Consider the following 11490-nt stretch of genomic DNA (forward strand, 5'->3'; position numbering starts at 1 on the left):
TCACAAACCCTGACCTCAATCCTATAGAAAATGTGTGGGCAGAACTGAACAAGGCATGTGCGAGCAAGGAGGCCTACAAACCTGACTCAGTTACACCAGCTCTGTCTGGAGGAATGGGCCAAAATACACCAAACCTATTGTGGGATACTTGTGGAAGGCTACCTGAAATGTTTGACCCAAATTATTAAACAATTTAAAGGCATTGCTACCAAATACTAATTCAGTGTATGTAAACTTCTGACCCACTGGGAATGTGATGAAAGAAATTAAAACTGAAATAAATCACTCTACTATTATTCTGACATTTCACAATCTTAAAATAAAGTGGTGATCCTAACTGACCCAAGACAGGAAATTTGTACTAGGATAAAATGTTAGGAATTGTGAAAAACTGAGTTTAAATGTATTTGGCTAAGGTGCATGTAAACGTCCGACTTCAACTGTAGATGGTGTACAGTTTGATATCGACTTTGGCAGCCAGTTGTTTCTTAGAAACAGTTCAGGCTGTCAATTTGGAGCAGTGGGACAGTGTGTGTGTGGAGGGGGGTGGGGGGAGGGTGTAGGAGCACATTCAAAATGTCGAGACTGACTCAAACTAGATTGCCTGTGATCTATGTAGTCAACATATTTTACTGAATTAACTTCCATAGAGAATTATGTGTCCTATCTTACCACCCTGTGCCTGTAGATGTCAGTAACATATGTAAATACAGTATAATACCATTTCCTGTATATGTATGTACAAGTACCAAGTTCCTTCGTGTTCATGAAATGAGGTACTCCAAGTATAGCTCCCTAGTATGTCCATTTCTTTATTTTTATTCCATCCTTTGCAACGAGTATAGCCCATCTGCCTTACTATCTACATATCTGTATACAGTAATGCATTTCATTCCTGGGGCTAGGCTAAAGGGCAAAGTTATGATCAGGACAACAGGATTATTCAATCAAGCAAGCCTACTCATACAGGACTGGAAAATGTTTATAAAACAGGTAAGTTTAACAGGAAGGGTGCACATTAAGCAACATAATATTGCAGAATCCATATAAATGTGCCGCGGCTATCAAAGAGCTAATTTGCACCCATAGTCCCTGGTGAGGTTACACAGCCATAATGCAAATTAAAATATTCACTAAAAACAATACATTACATCCAATACAATATGTGTTAGGCGGAGCAGCACAGGGGAACCCAAGAGCAGACTCAGACCAATAAACAGGAATGACTGAACCAAGATATTTATTGTAACACAGGGACAGATGAAGTGCAGATCCAGGGAAGCTCGGATGAGTTGTAGGAAACCAGATGGAGGCTGAGGTTGGAGTGAGGTGGGCTGGGACAGGGTAAACAGGTTGACGGGAATCCGAGGGAGTGATGGTGGAGAAGGAGAGGGGGGGGCTAGTCAATGAATTGGGTTGCCTATCCTTAGATGAGAGCCATAACTTTTGGCCTGGAGTGTAGACTGGAGCTGAAGCATCGCAACGGTTAGCTTGGGATTGGGTCCTGGTTGAGGCACGAAGAGCAGCCCGGGCCCTCTAAACAGGTGCGGTGACTATGGCGCATGTGGTCCTGAAGCGAGGGCACTTGGGAGCGAGGGCACTTGGGCAGGGAACAAGGGGGGTTGGTAACCCAGGGCACACTCAAAGGGTGACATACCTGACAAGGAATGATGAGGGTATTGTGGGCATATTCCACCCAGGGTAACTGGGCACTCCAGGAGGAAGGGTTAGCCGAAGTCACACAGCGTAGGTTCAGTCTCCATCTCCTGGTTGGCCCGCTCGCGCTGGCCGTTGGTCTGGGGGTGATATCCAGATAAAAGGCTAACATGTGCAGAAGGCTCTCCATACCTGGGATGTAAACTGGGGTCCCCTGTCAGAAATGATGTCAATAGGGATGCCCTGCAGCCGCAACACATGGGATACCAGCAGGTCCGCAGTCTCTCTGGAGGAAGGAAGCTTGGAGGGGAATGAAGTGAGCCGCTTTGGAAAATCTGTCAATTATAGTGAGGATGACTGAGTTACCGTTAGATGGGGGAAGACCAGTGACGAAGTCCAGGGCTATGTGTGACCAGGGGTGACTGGGTATGGGAAGATGAAGAAGTAGACCGGACGTAGGTTTGGTGGAGGTTTTGTTCCGGGCATAGACCGAGCAGACTGAGATGAATTCCCAAAATATCTTTCTCCATGGTGGGCCACCAAAATCACTGTTGCAGGAAGGCGACAGTCCGGTTCATGCCAGGGTGACATGTGAGGTGAGTAGAATGGGCCCACTGAAGAACATCAGAGCGAACTGAATCTGGCACAAACAGAGCCTTACTATGACCGTTACCTGTGTCAGGTTGGTTCTGCTGAGCCTGGAGAACACGGGACTCAATCTCCCAGGAGACAGCGGCAATGATGCAGGAGGATGGCATAATAGTTTCTGGCTCGGAACGTGTTGTCTGTGATGAACTGACGGGAGAGGACATCGGGCTTAGTATTAGATCCGGGGTGATAAGTGAGTGAAGTTGAATCTTCCAAAAAAAGCCCACCTGGCCTGCCGAGAGTTCAGACGTTTGTCAGTCTGGATGTAGGATAGGTTTTTATGATCCGTCCACACAATGAATGGGATAACCGAGCCCTCTAACCAGTGACGCCACTCATCAAGAGCCAGCTTCACAGCCAGAAGTTCCCTGTTACCCATGTACAAATTTCTCTCTCGAGGGGAGAGATTGCGGGTCAAGAAGGCACGTGGATGGAGCTTCTGAGAGGGTGAGACAGGACAGCATCTACCCTGGTGTTGGAAGCGTCCACCTCGAGGATGAACTGGAGTACTGGGTCTGGCTGGGTAAAGATTGGAAGTGAAGTGATGCCTCTGCCTCGGGGGACCAGTGGAACGGAGTGGAGGTGGAGGTGAGAGGAGCTGCCAAACGACTGTAGTCAGATGAGACATCTGTAAAAATTGGCAAACCCCAGAAAACGCTGTGGCTGTTTCAGATTAGTGGGCACAGACCACTGTGACTGCCCTAAACTTGGCAGGGTCCATTCGTAGCTTTCCTTGTGCCCAAAAGGATACAGGAAACATGAACTCCCATTTCTCAGCCTTAACAAAAAATGTATTATCCAACAGCCGTTGGATGACTTGGTGAACTTGGTTGCTTGTGAGCCTCAAGATCCTTTGAAAAATAAGAATGTCATCCACTGACAAAAACAAAGCATCCAATAGCATCCCTCAAAAATCATTCACCAGGCTCTGAAAAACAGTGAGACCAAACGGCATGACCAAATACTCAGTGTCCAAGAGGTGTGTTGAACGTAATTTTCCACTTGTCCCCCTCTCTGATGTGGACAAGGTGATAGGCATTCCGCAGGTCGAGTTTAGTGAACGTGACACCATGGAGGGGGCAAAAGCAGAACTGTTGAGTGGCAAGGGATACTTATTCCTGACAGTGATACTATTCAACGCACGGACGTCTATGCACGGCCTCAATGACCCATCCTTTTTCTTGACAAAGAAAAACCCAGCTCCCACCGGAGAGGAAGAAGGCCTGACATGTCCGGCAGCCAGGGAATCATGAATGTATTCCTCCATAGCCTTTTGCTCGGGGTGAGATAGGTTATACAACCTGCTACCTGGGAGAGGAGCTCCAGGCTGAAGCTCGATAGCGCAGTCATACGGCCGATGAGGCGGCAGAGATGGGGGGTGGTGCTTACTAAACACATGAGCTAGACCGTGGTACTCTGGAGGAACAGAAGACCGGTACGGGGGATCTGGAATGGACTGGGGTACAAACAAGGCAGGTGGAAGGGCAGAATGTAGACGATTGGAATGACAAAATGTACTCCAAGTAGTTACCCTTCCGGTGGCCCAGTCAATCTGTGGGTTGTGTAGTTTTAACCATGGATGGCCCTGGGTTTATTAGCCACTTTCTTAGCTTCATCTTTTTGCTGTTCTTTTTTTAGATTGAGAGGACATTGTTGTAGACTTTGACTCACCAGGTACCAACTCCAATGTTTTATTCAGTCCACCTTTGTCCTTGGGGAATTATTATCTTCAACCTCAGTCTCACTTTATGTCATTTCAACTGAGATATGTGGTACGTCTGCGATACTCATGGGTACAGGATTGTTGTCCTGTACATAGTGTGAAAAAGTTTCCTCTATATGCACCTAATGTTTTCCTGTGTAGTAGGACTGTACTCTAACATCTCCTGACTGCCTTTAGAGTCGGGTTGTGTCTGCCACTGTTAAGGTTTTCTTCCGTCAAAGGAGAGGAGGACCAAAATGCAGCGTGGTTATTTCGATTCATCTTTAATAAAGATAATAACGAACAATACAAAACGTAACGTGATGTGACAAAACCAAAACAGCCCTATCTGGTGCAAACAAACACAGAGATAGGAACAATCACCCACAAAACACTCAAAGAATATGGCTGCCTAAATATGGTTCCCAATCAGAGACAACGATAAACACCTGCCTCTGATTAAGAACCACTCCAGGCAACCATAGACTTTTCTAGACAACCCCACATAACCCATAACCTACAAAAAACCCCTAGACAAAACACACCACATAAATAACCCATGTCACACCCTGGCCTGACCAAAATAATAAAGAAAACACAAAATACTAAGACCAGGACGTGACAGCCAAACGTGACAGCTGTCTACGAGCAGGGCCTTGTCCATCAAAAAATACTTTGACCCAGTGTGGGCCAATCTTTACAGAACATGTTATGGGAGTGATGGGTGCTGCTTGAACATATACAAATCTCTATTTGAGCCGTTTGTGAGTTGACCCTTGTATCGTTTCATGTGCCTCATCACCCTCCCCACTACCTTGCATCCAGCTTTATCCAGAAACTCAGTCACAACACTATCATTTGCTGATTCAAGTAGTTATTTAATTGCAACTTGAATTGATTTCTGGTCAGCCATGCGTGACTTCAAACTGAAAGGATTGTTCTCTTTGAACACTACACTGTTATTCTTCTGATCAGAAGCTTTGCCCTTGCTTCCTTACTTAGAATATATATATTCACGTACTGTCTGTACTGACCTCATGTGGTTTGAATTAATTTCATGTATGAGACTGAAGTAGAGCTCTTCCTCCTTAATGGGGTTGGCTAAGGCCTTCTCCTTTGTCAGGATTTCTCTCGCCAAGATGAACATGGGTAAAGCATTCTCCTTTGAGGCATTTCGTCCCACAACCTTCCCCCAGGTCTCATTTTCCTTGACATCATCAGCTTTTGCATCGCTGGAGATAGGCACAGTTGCTGCAGCCATTTTGATTTGATCAAGATGTATTGTGTTATTAATGTGTAAAGTAATTTGTTTATCTTTGAAATATATAAAAGATGGTTATGAACATAGTTAGTCGTTACTGAAAATATAGCAAGTAAGTGTAGAAAAATGTCAGTCTTTACCATATACTTCTAACCAAGTTTCACTTCAATACAAAGTTACTAAGAAGGATCAACTAGAGGGTGTCATGGTGGCATGCATAGTTGGACTGCAGCACTTTTCCTCTCTGTCTCTCCCTGCTCCACTCTCTGAGATAGGACCCTATGAGAAGGTCTGTGAGAGGGTTTTGTCCATGCAAGAACAGTCATGTGTTTTTTTATATATTAGTGTGGTTTAACAGGACAGATAAATCCATGCCTTGTTCATATCAATATCATATTGAATTATCAATATTGTTGCCCACCACTACAATATATCATTAATCTAATCCTAACCAATGACAAGCATATCAAACCCCTAACCCAACCCTAACCACTGGAGCTGGCATGCTAATCTGACAACTCTGGAGCTAACATGATAACTGTTGTTCCACTTCTCAAACCCAACACAAGTATTTTGTAATATAAAAGTAGTTATTTGACATATTGCCATATCACCATATACTGAGTGTACAAACCATTATGCTCTTTCCATGACATAGACTGACCAGGGGAATCCAGGTGAACGATATGATCCCTTATTGATGTCACTAGTTAAATCCACTTCAACCATTGTAGATGAAGGGGAGGAGATGGGTTAAATAATTAATTTTAAGCCTTGAGACAATTGAGACATGAATTGTGTATGTGTGCCATTCAGAGGGTAAATGGGCAAGGGAAAATTTAAGTGCCTTTGGGCACATGCCTGCGTTTTTCGTCCATGATAGTACAAGTTCAGATATCTGGCTAGACTACACTCTTACAAAAATAAGTGCTATCTACAGCCTAAAAGGGTTCTTTGGCTGTCCCCATAGGAAAACCATTTGAAGAACCCTTTTTGGGGACAGCCCAATAACCACTTTGGATCCCTTTGTGGGAAACTTACCAATAAAAATATTGTTAGGTCACATGGCTAATTGAGTGTCTGTCAGCGACTGACATAACAAGAAAAAAACTGGTGATGCACAACCAAATGTTTAACTTGCACCTTGTGTATTCTACGATTCAAATGTTCAACAGTAAGTTGAGACCCCAACTGAGTTATTTTTTTGCTTTTGGTCGGGATCCCCCTAGACCACCTATGTTGCTTATGCCTGGGGCCAGCCCTACTGGAAGGTGAACCTTCGCTCCAGTCTGTAACGGTCGTCCGTGTTCTTGGCGATATTTATTCAACTCAGAACACTAAAACAAAAATAACAACGAGAATGATACGAAACGAAACAGTATGTCTGGTGACATACACAAAGACAGAAATTAAACACCCACGAAACACAAGTGGGAAAAGGCTACGTATGATTCTCTTTTTTTTGTTGTTGAATTTTACCCCTTTTTCTCCCCAATTTTGTGGTATCCAATTGTTGTAGTAGCTACTATCTTGTCTCATTGCTACAACTCCCGTACGGGCTCAGGAGAGATGAAGGCTGAATGTCATGCGTCCTCCGATACACAACCCAACCAGCCGTACTGCTTCTTAACACAGCGCCCATCCAACCCGGAAGCCAGCCTTACCAATGTGTCGGAGGCTACACCGTGCACCTGGCAACCTTGGCTAGCGCGCACTGCGCCCGGCCCGCCACAGGAGTCGCTGGTGGGCGATGAGACAAGGAGATCCCTACCGACCAATCCCTCCCTAACCCGGACGACGAGGCCAATTGTGCGTCGCCCCACGGACCTCCCGGTCGCGGCCGGTTACGACAGAGCCTGGGCCCGAACCCAGGGACTCTGATGGCACAGCTGGCGCTGCAGTACAGCGCCCTTAACCACTGCGCCACCCGGGAGGCCTAAGTATGATTCTCAATCAGAGACAACTAACAACACCTGCCTCTGATTGAGAACCATACCGGGCCAAACACAACATAGAAAACGGAACATAGACAACCCACCCAACTCACGCCCTGACCATACTAAAACAAAGACATAAATAAAAGAACTAAGGTCAGAACGTGACACAGTCTGAGGTCCTGAGCGCTCTGGAGCAGGTTTTCATCAAGGATCTCTCTGTACTTCGCTCTGTTTATCTTTTCAGTCTCCCAGTCCCTGCCTCTGAAAAACATCCCCAGTCAACATTCCTAAAACGGTTTCTATAATCAACATTTTCATGTCCTCAACAGCTCCAACCAGAGCATCAGATATAATATGCTTTTACTGTTAAAGGAGCAGTCTAGGATTGGTACATCCATTTTCGGACTGTGTGATATACAGCCATTGATTCTAAAATAAATAACGTATAAATTCCCCATGAGCTTAGTTCTATGGAGGAACAAAACATTTAGAGTTATAACTAAATACTCGTATTTACAATTATTTATTTGTAATTATTTATTTATTCATTCATATATTTATATTTATGAACATTATGGTCCTTATCGTTCAAATGTCTAAACCCATCAGAACCCAACATATAAGCAAACACTATAAAGCTGATTCAGAGGGGTCGGGTTAAATGCGGAAGACACATTTCAGTTGAAGTCATTCAGTTGTACAACTGACTAGGTATTCCCCTTTCCCTTTCCCTTTCCAAAACATGGTTAAAACTACAGACGTAGGAAAAGTTTGTAAAGTTTGAAGAGTATTTGAGGTTTAAAAAGGCTTCTGAAATTTGTAATTTCCACTTTAAATTTTCAGACTTGATTTTCCCTTACGAAAAAAATATATCAACCCCTACAAAAATGTCCGTGAATTATGATTCACATAATAATTCACATTCCCTGTCGATGCAGGATTATTTTCCTGCTGTAGCAAACTGGCTCAAATTAAGAGCCTACATCTGTATATTTTAATATCTTGGATGGTCAGTCATTCAGCTCTGTCTATGGATTTGGGAGTGGTTACATGTCTCCAACCCCATCCGTCAGCTGTTTACCAAAACAAAACAGTTTATTGTTTGTTGTTTTCTGAATCCCAAATTGCACATTTTAATGTAAATTATTATCTGAAAAGGTACTAGCACATTTGAATTAAGTTGAAATGTAATAAGGGTTATTAAATTGTATTTATAGTACACAACAATTGTGGTGTGTACAAATATTAAAGACTGCAATAAAATATTATTATACATCTGCAATCACTCATTACCTTGTGTTTTGTTGATGGTCTTATCCTCCAGAAATCTGATGGTCCTCATCCTCACCTCCAGCTGTGCTCGTAGGCAAGTAATAGATAACATAACATCTAAACTCAGCAAAAAAAAGACCTCTCACTGTCAACTATTTATTTTCAGCAAACTTAACATGTGTAAATATTTGTATGAACATAGCAAGATTCAACAACTGAGACATAAACTTAACAAGAAACAGAAATGGAATAATGTGTCCCTGAACTAAGGGGGAGGGGGGTCAAAATCAAAAGTAACAGTCAGTATCTGGTGTGGCCACCAGCTGCATTAAGTACTACAGTGCATCTCCTTCTCATGGACTGCACCAGATTTGCCATTTCTTGATGTGAGATGTTGCCCCTCTCTTCCCGGACATTTCTGGGGTGAATGCGCCTAGCCCTCAACCTCCGATCAAACAGGTCCCAGACGTGCTCAATGGGATTGAGATCCGGGCTCTTCGCTGGCCATGGCAGAACACTGACATTCCTGTCATGCAGGCAATCACGCACAGAATGAGAAGTATGGCTGGTGGCATTGTCATGCTGGAGGGTCATGTCAGGATGAGTCTACAGGCAGGGTACCACATGAGGGAGGAGGATGTCTTCCCTGTAACGCACAGCGTTGAGTTTGCCGGCAGTGACAACAAGCTCAGTCCGATGATGCTGTGACACATCGCCCCAGACCATGACAGACCCTCCACCTCCAAATCGATCCCGCTCCAGAGTACAGGCTTCGGCGTAACGCTCATTCCGGTAAACGCGAATCCGACCATCACCCCTGGTGAGACAAAACTGCGACTCGTCAGTGAAGAGCACTTTTTGCCAGTCCTGTCTGGTCCAGCGATGGTGGGTTTGTGCCCATAGGCGAAGTTGTTGCAGATGATGTCTGGTGAGGACTTGCGTTACAACAGGCCTACAAGCCCTCAGCCCAGCCTCTCTCAGCCTATTGCGGACAGTCTGAGCCCTGATGGAGGGATTGTGCATTCCTGGTGTAACTCGGGCAGTTGTTGTTGCCATCCTGTACCTGTCCCGCAGGTGTGATGTTCGGATGTACCGTTCCTGTGCAGGTGTTGTTACACATGGTCTGCACTGGGAGGACGATCAGCTGTCCATCCTGTCTCCATGTAGCGCTGTTTTAGGCGTCTCACAGAACAGACATTGCAATTTATTGCCCTGCCCACATGCCTCCTTGCAGCATGCCTAAGGCACGTTCACGCAGATGAGCAGGGACCCTGGGCATCTTTCTTTTGCTGTTTTTCAGAGTCAGTAGAAAGGCCTCTTCAGTGTCTGTGACCTTAATTGCCTACCATCTGTAAGCTGTTAATGTGTTAACAACCGTTCCACTGGTGCGTGTTCAGTAATTGTTTGTGGTTCATTGAACAAGCATGGGAAACAGTTTTAAAACCCTTTACAATCTGTGAAGTTATTTAGATTTTTACGAATTATCTTTGAAAGACAGGGTCCTGACAAAGGGACCTTTCTTTTTTTGATGAGCTTATCTGTTTTTCCTGATCTAATTTGCTCTATAGCTTTCAGTTTTGCTTTCACTTTGTTGCGCTTGTAGCCTCTAGCTCATGATAACGCCCCCACAACGGTGGATTATCACCACACTACTCCCATGAGATTCAGCGGCTTTTTTTATTGGATCTATGCTTCAACGGAACCATGGCAAAGTCATTGACTCCTGAGGTGAGCCTATTCTGGATGGTCTCCAGCTCTCCTCAGTGAGTGGACACACAGGGATGACAAGGAGGGAAGCATGGACTCCAGGGTCACAGAGAGAGACACGCATCACTTCCTCCTAAGGTCTCACGCATCACTTCCTCCTGAGGTGTTCCACACAGAGCAGACATCTCCACCAGAGTGATCAGGCATACACACACACCTCTCCTTCTAACCAGGAAAGGGACTCTGGGCTTAACTTTGTCTGACCCAGTATGATGTCGACTGCTCACGTGCATTATAAACATCACACCCCCTCAAAGCAGGTTAAGAAATGAGTGGCTATGAAATGAAAATGTATCGTAGGCATGTCAAACATGAAACAGAAATGTCTACTGTAAGTGTTGCAATAAACAGTAAGGTTATGGGATGATAAATCTCTAGCAATTATTGTACAGTCGTGGCCAAAAGTTTTGAGAATGACACAAATATTAATTTTCACAAAGTCTTGTGGGTTTTTGTTTGTCCACCCACCTCTTGAGGATTGACCACAAGTTCTCAATGGGATTAAGGACTGGGGATGGAACAAAAATATCGATGTTTTGTTCCCCGAGCCACTTAGTTATCACTTTTGCCTCATGGCAAGGTGCTCCATCATGTTGGAAAAGGCATTGTTTGTCATCAAACTGTTTCTGGATGGTTGGGAGAAGTAGCTCTCGGAGGATGTGTTGGTACCATTCTTTATTCATGGCTGTGTTCTTAGTCACAATTGTGAGTGAGCCCACTCCCTAGGCTGAGAAGCAACCCCACACATGAATAGTCTCAGGATGATTTACTGTTGTCATGACACAGGACTGATGGTAGCGCTCACCTTGTCTTCTCCGGACAAGCTTTTTTCCGGATGACCCAAACAATCGGAAAGGGGATTCATCAGAGAAAATGACTTTGCTGCCCTTCTTGACACTAGGCCATCCTCCAAAAAGTTTTTGCCTCACTGTGCGTGCAGATGCACTCACACCTAACTGCTGCCATTCCTGAGCAAACTCTGTACGGGTGGTGCCCCGATCCCGCAGCTGAATCAACTTTAGGAGACAGTCCTGGCACTTGCTGGACTTTCTTGGGCGCCCTGAAGCCTTCTTCACAACAATTGATTCACTCTCCTTGAAGTTCTTGATGATCCGATAAATGGATGATTTAGGTGCAATCTTACTGGCAGCAATATCCTTGCCTGTGAAGCCCTTTTTGTGCAAAGCAATGATGATGGCACGTGTTTCCTTACAGGTAACCATGGGTGACAGAGGAAGAACAATGAT

Source organism: Oncorhynchus mykiss, chromosome 16 (assembly GCF_057628025.1).
Source record: "Oncorhynchus mykiss isolate SJ-2025 chromosome 16, ASM5762802v1, whole genome shotgun sequence".
In the NCBI taxonomy this organism is placed as follows: Eukaryota; Metazoa; Chordata; class Actinopteri; order Salmoniformes; family Salmonidae; genus Oncorhynchus; species Oncorhynchus mykiss.